The sequence below is a fragment of the Schistocerca piceifrons genome, chromosome 6 (genome assembly GCF_021461385.2).
Source record: "Schistocerca piceifrons isolate TAMUIC-IGC-003096 chromosome 6, iqSchPice1.1, whole genome shotgun sequence".
NCBI classification, from domain to species: Eukaryota; Metazoa; Arthropoda; class Insecta; order Orthoptera; family Acrididae; genus Schistocerca; species Schistocerca piceifrons.
In genome coordinates, this window is record NC_060143.1 from 26371244 (window position 1) to 26383530 (window position 12287).

Sequence of the window (12287 nt, forward strand, 5' to 3'; positions counted from 1 at the left end):
TCTGTTATGATGTTATTATTACATCGATGATGTGTATGATGCTGTTGAGGTATGTTTATGATCAATGAGATGATGCTATATGAGGAAACTGATTATGCTATGTATTTACTATGATGAAATATTGAAGACGTGTTGATGATTATGTATATGTGTAATAAGGTAAGGAATAAGGAGTAGTGGTTAGGGACTCTGACTTGTGAAAAAGGATGATGGAAACGAAGAATCGTACTTTAAAGTTATGAAATGTGAGTAAATGCATGAATGTATCACAATGCCGACGAAAATTTTTTGGACCGTATTATATTTAAAGGATTTTGTTTCTACACATTTGTAATGCAAATTCTCGACCTGTGAAATTTTTTATATGAGATTGTCACTGTAGCAGAAACTGCTGTCGTAAACATTTCGGTAAGAAAGTTAAGTGACCACCTTCACGTAATGCGTCGTAGGCACCCAGCTGCATGACAGACGCCTGGAGAAAAGCCATTAGTGTGTGCCTTTCAGAGGCACAGGTGGAGAAAAGAAAAGAGGCCATTATCCTCACTATTGATATTCCTTTGTAGAAAGCATCGCAAATGCGACACGTTCAAACTTGAAACATGATTACACTGAGGAGCTCTTAATTTACGATATTTACTAAAATGCCTAATTAAATGATGAGAAACATTTTATACCTATTGTCTTTGTAGTTGAGATATTGCTCATTTTGTTTAATATCTAGTTTCTAGCTGCACTGCAGCATTGGTTAAGACAAAATTTTATAGGTGTACTAATATAGATATTTTATGCCTACCGATCCAGTAAATAATAAAATTTATGATCTACTTCAAAAAAAAAAAAGACAAAGGAGCACATAAAGACATATCCCTTCACAGGAATTGCATACATAAGTTTCTTTTCAACTACTTGGTAATTTTTTTGGTAGAATAACTTCTTGTGCTGCACCACTTTAATGACGTAGATATTAAGATGTGAATAACCATTTCCCTTAATTGCATTGTTGTCTTTAGTGTACTATTTTTTCTGCTTGAGCTTTGTCATGTTTAGGTATAAGTTATTGCATTTGCTGCTGCTACTTGTCAGGCATAGTGCTACTAAATTTCACTTTGTATTACTCTGTGCAGCCAGTTTTACTACCGATTTATTTTTCTTTTTGCTGCACATTGGCTCATATTGGTGATAATGTTGCATTTGCTCTCCAAATTTAGATTTACTGCTGTTTGCTTTGCCAATTTGCATTTTTTTTTGTCATTGCTTTTTGTATTAATTGTTTTGTGCTGCTGCGTTGCCTCGTCCCGTAGTTTATGCATCTGAGCTCAGTAGATTTAAGTTAGCTTAAGAGGGGGTAGACTATATAAGAGAACAAGTTGTGATGAATTGGAAGAAATGCATTGAGAAGCTATAAGAAAATGGTTTGGCCAAAAAAGTATTTTGAAAGTGGATATGAACAAAAAAGTAGGGTTTAGGGACAACAGGTTTAGGTAGGATTTTCTTGGAAATAAATGTTGAGGTAAGATAATGGAAAATAAATAATGAGGTGAGAAATATGTGAGCATATAAATACAGAATGCATGCCTGGATAGGATTGTTTTTTTTTTTTTTTTTTGGTGGAAACAAATGTTGAAATAAGACGAAAGATCTATGGAATGAAATTTTGGGTTGGACTGCAGTACCAAATGTTACACTGAAAACAAACCCTGCCTTTCCTCTTGTGTTATTCTGCTATGTGTTTGTATACTCTTGTGTATTTGTGTTTTTCTTGTCTTTATGTGTTTAGCTGATGAGAGTTATGTTGTAGAATTTTTCTAATACTATGTTATTTACTTTGTAAAGATGTTTAGACATTATTTATTCTGCTTTGTTTTAATGCTCATGTGTGAAGTTGATGTTTCAAAAGTTATTCTGATCTTTTATGTGTGTAATTATGTCATAATTCCTGTAACACTAATGTATATGTCTATTTACATTCTTTTGTAAAGCCTGTAATACTACAAATGTTATGTGTATTATTATGTTTCCATGATGTTTTCTGTATCTCTGTAATTGTATTCTCATGTTATAAAATTGTAATTGACACCAGTTCATCAAATTAAGTAACTTATAAGTTACATTTCACTGCACACGTTTCTGTTGATCATAGTATTTGGACAATATGCGAGAAGTAGGGACTGTTAGTGTTTGCACATGTGTTAATAATTCAGCAAGGGACTGGATAACAGCATTGCTGGTTCTAAGGACAATTCCAAAAACTTTGTGAGTGCACAAGTGGTGGCTATGGACTTGCTATATTATCCGCAAGACTCTACAATGGTGACTGTGCACCCGCACAGTAACAACAGATGGCTGCTGGCCATCTCTACAAGGACTACAGTGGGTCTGCATCTTTGATGACTCACCAATACCATTATTTCTACAAGGACTACAGTAGGTCTACACCTTTGATGACTCACCAGTACCATTATTTCTACAAGGACTGCAGTGGGTCTGCACCTCTGGTGGCCCACCAATAACATAATCTCTACCAGGACTACAGTGGGTCTGCTCTGTGATGACCTACCTACCAATATTCTTCACAACTTCGACTGACTCTGCTGTGGGTTTGCTCTGTTGTGGCCCATTACCTGTCTGCATATCAAAAGTCAGCACTGTCTTTCCGTTGGAAGGACAACACTGCTTCTTCAAGATTGCATGGAAATCCACTTCATCCATGTGCATTCTCTTTTACTGCTCAGACTTTGAGAAAAAAAAAGAAACACTGCAATTTTACTGTGATGAATGATCAGGACTGTCTTTATGGGACTGTGAGAAAATTTTAGCTTTTGACCAACATTGTATCAATAAGTGTGTGCATTTGATTTCTTTGTTATTGTAATTATGAAAAAATTTTTCAAATCTGTATTGGCCACTGCCCAAAACAATTTGTAAAATTTTTTTTGGGGAGCATGGGGCCTATGTAAGTAGGCTGTTTAGGTTCTTATATTCGTAACGCCGCCGCCACGTAGCGCTCTGTATGAAAATCGCTGGCTGTGCTGTGTGCAGTCTGTGGCTGGTTGGCATTGTTGTAATACTCGCCATTGTAGTGTTGGGCAGCTGGATGTTAACAGCACGTACCGTTGCGCAGTTGGAGGTGAGCTACCAGCAGTGGTGGATGTGGGGAGAGAGATGGCGGAAATTGGAGAGCGGACGATCTGGACGTGTGTCCATCAGAGACAATGCATTTGTAAGACTGGATGTCATGAACTGCTATATATATTATGACATTTTGAACACTATTAAGGTAAATACATTGTTTGTTCTCTATCAAAACCTTTCATTTGCTAACTATGCCTATCAGCAGTTAGTGCCTTCAGTAGTTTGAATCTTTTATTTAGCTGGCAGTGATTCGAGTAACGAAGATTTTTGTGAGGTAAGTGATTTGTGAAAGGTATAGTTTAATGTTAGTCAGGGCCATTCTTTTGTAGGGATTATTGAAAGTCAGATTCCGTTGCGCTAAAAATATTGTGTGTCAGTACGTCTAGATATAACTCTGACAGGTGACACATACTAAGCACCCTGTCCGATCACCTGCTTCCATTCATGTCCATTTGTGCATTCCTACGAACTTTGGCAAATCCAGCGGGACATTGCGACACCGAACACGTCCAGAATTGCTACAGACTAGCTGCAAGAACACTCTTCTGAATTTGAACACTTCTGCTGCCCACCAAAGTCCACAGATATGAACATTACTGAACATATCTGGGATGCCTTAGCAACGTGCTGTTCAGAAGAGAGCGCCATCCCTCGTACTCTCACGGATTTGTGGATAGCCCTGCTGGATTCATGGTGTCAGTTCCCTCGACCACTACTTCAGACTATCGAGTCCATGGCACGTCGTGTTGCGGCGCTTCTGCTTGCTCATGGGGACCCTACGCAATATTAGGTTGGTGTAGCAGTTTCTTTGGTTCTTCAGCGTATTGTTCAAGTACAGTAGAGATAGTTTTCAATTTACCAATATAAGAATGAAAAAATAATTCAAATTGAATACACTACGCGGAACTATCAAATTGCCTTTACATTCTGAACGCGCCTCGTATTTGCTTCGTGATACATTACCCTTGTTAAAATGGACCGTTTAACAATTGCAGAATAGGTCGGTATTGTGTTTATGTATGGCTATTGTGATCAAAATGCCCAACGGGCGTGTGCTATGTGTGCTGCTCGGTATCCTGGACGACATCACCCAAGTGTCCGGACCGTTCGCCGGATAGTTACGTTATTTAAGGAAACGGGAAGTGTTCAGCCACATGTGAAACGTCAACCACGACCTGCAACAAATGATGATGCTCAAGAAGGTGTTTTAGCTGCTGTCGCTGCAAATTCGCACATCAGTAGCGGGGGGAATGCTACATCAACGTCGATTGGACCCGTACCATATTTTTATGCACCAGGAATTGCATGGCGACGACTTTTAACGTTCTGCCACTGGGCGCAAGAGAAATTACGGGACGATGGCAGATTTTTTGCACGCGTTCTATTTAGTGACGAAGTGTCATTCACCAACAGCGGTAATGTAAACCAGCGTAATATGCTCTATTGGGCAACGGAAAATCCACGATGGTTGCGACAAGTGGAACATCAGCGACCTTGGCAAGTTAATGTATGGTGCGGCATCATGGGAGCAAGGATGATTGGCCCCCACTTTATCGATGGCAAACTAAATGGTGCAATGTAGCTGATTTCCTACGTAATGTTCTACCGATGTTACCACAAGATGTTTCGCTGCATGACAGAATGGCGATGTACTTCCAACATGATGGATGTCCAGCACATAGTTCTCGTGCGGTTGAAGCGGTATTGGATAGCATATTTCATGACAGGTGGATTGGTCGTCGAAGCACTATACCATGGTCCGCACGTTCACCGGATTTGACGTCCCCGGATTTCTTTCTGTGGGGAAAGTTGAAGGATATTTGCTATCGTGATCCACCGACAACGGCTGACAACATGCGCCATTCCATTGTCAATGCATTTGTGGAAATTACGAAAGGCGAACTACTCGCTGTTGAGAGGAATGTCGTTACACGCGTTGCCAAATTCATTGAGGCTGACTGACATCATTTTGAGCATTTATTGCATTTACAGGTAATCACGCTGTAACAGCATGCGTTTTCAGAAATGATAAGTTCACAAAGGTAGATGTATCACATTGGAACAACCGAAATAAAATGTTCAAACGTACCTACGTTCTGTATTTTATTTTAAAAACCTAACTGTTACCAACTGTTCGTCTAAAGTTATGAGCCATATGTTTGTGACTATTACAACGCCATCGATCACAAAGCGAAAAAAGTGGTCCAACTGAAACATTCATATTTCTTTACGTACTACACGAATATGTAATAAAAAATGTAGGTTCCTATTAAAAAAAACGCAGTTGATATCCGTTTGACCTATAGCAGCGCCATGTAGCGTGCCAACCATAGCGCCATCTGGTTTCCCCTCTTCAAGCTAGACAAGTTTCGTTCTTCGTAGTTTTTTCGTTTGACGCTTATATCGTGATATATTTGGCCCGGTCACGATCAATGGACCACTGTGTATACACGTGTGTGTGGAGGGCGCGGGGGCAGCTACGTGACAAAGCTCAGTGGCTGCGTCAGCCGTCGCATGCCTAGGAAGCCAGAACTTGAGTACAGTAGATGCGGACGCGTGCCAAGCCGGTGACAGCGCCGTGGCACGGCGCGCGAGATGCGCCGGGTTCCCCTTTGACTGGACCGGGGTTCACGCCCGCCAGGGGCACACTGCCCACCGGCTGCGGACTATTTCGGCCGCGGCTTCTTACTAAGGGCTCTCTGTATAGCGCGCCGCGGTCCTCTCCTTCTGCGGTCATCGGCAGCCGGCTTCCGTGGCACGCGGTCTATTTGTGGTCGCGGAGGAGTCGCTGGGTAAGGTGGTGACTGCGCCTAACGAACGCCCACGAACAAGCTGCTTCACGCTCGATATCGGAAATAGCTTGCAGGCCTGAGCCGCTGTAGTAAAACGAATTGCACGACCGTCGCAACTTCGAAAATTAGAAAACGTCTGTCATGAGTTGTTAGAAAACGTATCAACATCTGAAGAGAGAACCTATCCTGTCAAAAGTTCATATGTTGGCTATAGTGCAATTATAAGGTATATAATCACTAACCAGCAAGAAGTACGGTTATAAAAGATTTTTAACTCCAATTTGTTTTGCTTGCTTTTCTATTTGTTACTGGTTTGCTGCACTAATATTTCGTCCGCACAAGCCTCGCAAGGCCCAACGCTACCGACCGACCGCCGTATCATCCTAGGCTGATAGTGCCACTTGATGTTGTAACGCTTGTTGGTTTAATTTGCTATGAAAGCGGTGCCTTATTTAGGATTGTGAAAATGTGAGATTGTAATCTTACGAAACACATCAAATATGGACCCAAGATTGGGAGACTGCATACAACACTGCATTCATAAAATAACACATGAAGAACGTTGAACATATGCAAGAGGAAATTAACCACAACCAACCGATTCAATTTTCACCCAAAGAAGTTACGTTCGTAGTACAATCCTGTCCGTCATGTAATTACCACACACTGGTATACTAAATTCATACTAACTCCCTGTGAAATCTTCCCGAAAAGAGTAGCTGAGGGCTACTTTGATGATTACACCACATGCTTCACGTGGTCAACTTGGTTTACACAAAGAGTGTAACTCCACAATAATTTTGATAATTAAAATAAATTCGATCGAAAAGCAATTTACAAAAGAACAACCTCAAACTGGTTACTGTCGTCTTACTATTAACCTGATGGGTCAAACCATTGTATGAGCACGTGGTACTGGTCTCACAAAGTACACCCCACGTGGGTTGAACATAGAGAAAAGTTGCTATATTGAAAAATATTGTCAAGACGAGACGTTGTAATCTCACGCACATTCGCATTTAAGATTGATGATCTTAGTTAGAGTTACTGATCAACACGTGGTTCCACTTTACTCACAGAGTAGTGACAAAGCAACTACCAGAATACATTCTGATCTTCACACTCGAATTACACTGCGCTGCAATTTAAGATAACATTAGATATTTTAGAGCTAAACCTGAAATAAAGGTGATTAAATTTTCAGTTAGGCTGAACTTAAGAAATCCATTGTCGTACGGACTTAGCAGAGACGCGCTTAGCTGGAGATCTTACCACTTCAGACGCTCGCCACGGACAGACTGCCCTGGTCCCTTCCTGAGGGTGGCTCACAAATACAAACGGAAGTGGCCAGAGAGGCAGCTTCCTACACCAACATGACAAGGGACGGACAGGACCATACTAAGAATAGAAACCTCTTTGCTTTTAGAAAGCGTAGCTACCTGTTCCGACGTTGGTCCTACTGTTCTCTAGCAGACAGGCTTGTCTGCTACCCTCAAGCATGCAACTAGAAATACATTTGCTCATTCATCCTCTCACACAGAAGGGAAGGGGGATGACAGTATCTTATCATATACAGTATATAAAAGAAAGCGGATGTAGGTTCCGTATGAGACTGTGTGACACGAATTACATATAAACTGTGTTTTAAAGTGCAGTAGTGTGACAGATCGTTCTTGTTTATGTGTAAAAGTAACACGTTTCACTGCTCAGTCTCCTCCCAGATAGTCAGAAACACCACAGTAAATTTAGAAGAGGAATTTATGCCGTAAATGAGAACAGATTTAAGAAATTAACATGAAAGGAATCCAACAGAGACCTTTCAATGTGGATGTGGAGCGGTATGTGGTCAGCACATCGCTCTCCCGGCCGGAGTCAACTCTCGTGATCGGAGTCGCTACTTCTCAATCAAGCAGCAGGAGAGCTGGCCTCGCGAGGGCTGAGTGCACTCCGCTCGCCAACAGTGCTCGGCAGACTCGGGCGGTCACCCATCCTAGTGCTAGCCAAGCCCGACAGCGCTTAACTTGGGTGATCTGACAGGAACATGTTTGTGCACTATTTTTTTTTTTTATTTTGGTCCATACTGTCATCTCTAAAAGTGTCCGCCCCCCGGTAGCTGAGCGCTCAGCGCTACAGACTGTCAACACTAAGGGTCCGGGTTCGATTCCCGGCTGGGCCGGAGATTTTCTCCGTTCGGGGACTGGGTGTTGTGTTGTCCTAATCATCATCATTTCATCGCCATCGACGCGCAACTCGCCGAAGTGGCGTCAAATCGAAAGACTTGCACCCGGCGAACGGTCCACCCGACGGGAGGCCCTAGTCACACGACACTATTATTATATATCTCTATTATATATATATATATATATATATACGAGGGCCGTTCAGAAAGTAACCTCCGGTTGATTTAAAAAAATACACCAAGTTAAATAAAAATATTTTAATATATACATCTTACAACTACATCATGGCACTATTTTTCTACATAGTCTCCATAGCGATTGAGGCACTTATCGTATCTCTTCACAAGCTTTGAAATTCCTTCTGCATAAAAATCACCCGCTTGTGCCTGGAGCCAGCCTGTGACCGCAGCTTTGAGCTCTTCGTCGTCATCAAACCGCTGTGACCCGAGACATTTCTTCAAATGCATGAAGAGGTGATAATCACTTGGCGCCAGGTCTGGGCTGTAAGGTGGATGGTTGATAACGTCCCACTTGAAGGACTCAAGAAGGGCCGTTGTTCTGCGAGCAGAGTGAGGACGGGCGTTATCGTGCAAAGAAACGATACCGGAAGTCAGCATACCACGGCGTTTGTTCTGTAAAGCCCGTCGTAACTTTTTTATTGTTTCACAGTACACGTCTTGATTAATGGTCGTACCACGTTCCATGAATTCAACCAACAACACCACTTTGGCATCCCAAAACACCGTTGCCATCAGTTTTCTGGCAGAAAAATCTTGCGAGGCTTTTCTTGGTTTGGTAGGCGAATTTGAATGTGCCCACATCTTTGATTGTTCTTTTGTCTCAGGGTTCACGTACTTAATCCAGGTTTCGTCACCGGTCACGATTTTGTTTAACAATGGTTCTCCTTCGTCCTCATAACGTGACAGAAAGTCTAATGCAGAGGCCATTCTTTGAGTTTTGTGGTGGTCGGTAAGAATTTTGGGCAATCATCGTGCACAGAACTTACGGTAACCCAATCTTGCTGTCACTATCTCGTACAAGAGAGTCTTAGAAATTTGTGGAAAACCAGTAGACAACTCCGACATTGAGAAACGTCGATTTTTACGAACTTTGGTATCAACTGTCTGAACGAGTTCGTCAGTCACCAATGATGGTCTACCACTCCTCTCTTCATCATGAACGTTTTCTCGTCCACTTTTAAATAAACATACCCATTCACGGACAACTCCTTCACTCATAACTCTTGGTCCGTACACGGCACAAAGCTCACGATGAATAGCTGCTGCAGAATATCCTTTGGCTGTAAAAAACCTTATGACAGCACGCACTTCATATTAGGAGGGGTTTTCTATTGCAGCACACATTTCAAACTGCCACAAAAATTAAACTAGCGCAGGTACGACGTTCACTCGACCATGGCTTGATGCCGACTGACCTGTTGAGTGCGTGAACGCACAGATGGCGTCGCTACTCCCCTCACAACCCGCACTGTGACCAATCGCAGGTTACTTTCTGAACCGCCCTCGTATATATATATATATATATATATATGTTGTTGTTGTGGTCTTCAGTCCTGAGACTGGTTGGATGCAGCTCTCCATGCTAATCTATGCTGTGCAAGCTTCTTCATCTCCCAGTACCTACTGCAACCTACATCCTTCTGAATCTGCTTAGTGTATTCATCTCTTGGTCTCCCTCTACGATTTTTACCCCCCACGCTGCCCTCCAATGCTAAATTTGTGATCCCTTGATGCCCCAAAACATGTCCTACCAACCGATCCCTTCTTCTTGTCAAGTTGTGCCACAAACTTCTCTTCTCCCCAATCCTATTCAATACCTCCTCATTAGTTACGTGATCTACCCACCTTATCTTCAGCATTCTTCTGTAGCACCACATTTCGAAAGCTTCTATTCTCTTCTTGTCCAAACTAGTTATCGTCCATGTTTCACTTCCATACATGGCTACACTCCATACAAATACTTTCAGAAACGACTTCCTGACACTTAAATCTATACTCGATGTTAACAAATTTCTCTTCTTGAGAAACGCTTTCCTTGCCATTGCCAGTCTACATTTTATATCCTCTCTACTTCGACCATCATCAGTTATTTTACTCCCTAAATAGCAAAACTCCTTTACTACTTTAAGTGTCTCATTTCCTAATATAATTCCCTCAGCATCACCCGACTAAATGCGACTACATTCCATTATCCTCGTCTTGCTTTTGTTGATGTTCATCTTATATCCTCCTTTCAAGACGCTATCCATTCCATTCAACTGCTCTTGCAAGTCCTTTGCTGTCTCTGACAGAATTACAATATCATCGGCGAATCTCAAAGTTTTTACTTCTTCTCCATGAATTTTAATACCTACTCCAAATTTTTCTTTTGTTTCCTTTACTGCTTGCTCAATATACAGATTGAATAACATCGGGGAGAGGCTACAACCCTGTCTCACTCCTTTCCCAACCACTGCTTCGCTTTCATGCCCCTCGACTCTTATAACTGCCATCTGGTTTCTGTACAAATTGTAAATAGCCTTTCGCTCCCTGTATTTTAGCCCTGCCACCTTCAGAATTTGAAACAGAGTATTCCAGTTAACATTGTCAAAATATATATTATTACGTATCTCTATTGTCGGTGGAGTTCTAGTTCACCCTGTACATATATCGTGGCCGACGGAAAGACACGCCACCTTCATGATTGCAGCCCGTGACGTCACACGGAGAGTAGGAGCAACGCGGCGCGGTGCTGTGGTAAAATATACCAGCGTCGTATGGCCTCGCTGGATGAAATATCCCGCCTCTCCGAAAGGTGTTGTTCCGCCGCTCGTGATGACCCTTTTCCTTGTGGATGCGTGGGAGTTTACTATTGAAACTCAAAGAGAAAGCGTTCCGTCAAGTATCGGACAACATATTGTTTCCTTCCACATACGTCTCGCGAAATGACCACAGTGAAAAAATTCCAGAAATTAGAGCCAATACAGAGTTTTATAACGAGTATCATTCTTTCCACGCGCCGTGGGAGGGGGAAATCAGTTAGTGGTACTGGAATTATCTTGCGAAACACGCCGTCATGTGGCTTGCGGAGTATTGATGTAGACAGACGCGGTTGCGTCGTATGTGTTTGCGTAGACTCTAAGGCTAAGCGCAAATTGAGACGTGTATAGCGCGTGTGACATGACACAACACTACAGCGCTACGCGCACGTTCCGCAGGTGTCGCGAGGGGCCAACGCATATTGAGGCGCGTGTACATGCTTTGCACGCGCCGGTTGGCGGCTCTCTGCGCTGACAGAAACGAAGCGCGAGCACACTGTAATGTCTCTCAAATGATTTTGCAGCAACTATTCACTACAATTATTGATTCTTGCCTTGCTTGTAGCGTCATATGTCAGCTTCATGGCGAAGTGCCCATCATCTCGCTAATGGTCATACTCACTGTCATATACACATTTTGGTAAGACGCTACGCACAATTCGTAAAGTTTCCATTGAAATCTAGGGGTCGCTATGGTTTTGCGTTTGGTGCATATTACACCATATGTTGCTGCGTATAAAATTTAGCTAACATGTTGAATTTTTCTTTAGACTTGAGGGTAGGTCTCTGTCTCCGACCTCGAGAAAATGGATCCCATGTAGCGTCCCCACTCCCGAGCTCAGGCCCGCGAGAACGAAATGTTCACAATAGCCCCCATATCTCCTAAACCGCACGACTAATCGCAATCAGATTTTGGCGAATGATAGCACACGAGGCGGAGAGTATTTTGCTAATTCGTGATCACACGAAATTTCTCATCTATGACGATATATCAGTATGAGGGTCGACAGAAGCGTCCGATCCCACGCGTCAGCTTTGACCCGTGGCGTAAGGCTGTTGTCGTGTGTGACGTCATGGCGGCGCGGAGTTTGGTTTGAGTGTGGCTGTCTCCAGTTCTGTTTTATCTTATTTTATTTACTTTTCTGATCTGTTCGTTCTATCTCGTGAGATTTTTTTTTAAAATTTAAAAACGCTTATTACTTATTTTAATTATCTGTTTCCTCGAATTTCTGTTTTAGTTTATTATATTTATCTTTCCGATCTGTTCGTTCTATCCCGTGAGATTTTTTTTTTAAAAAAGACAAAAAACACTAATCAGCTACTGAAGCATCTTTATCTTCTATAGGTTTCAGGGGTTACGACCCC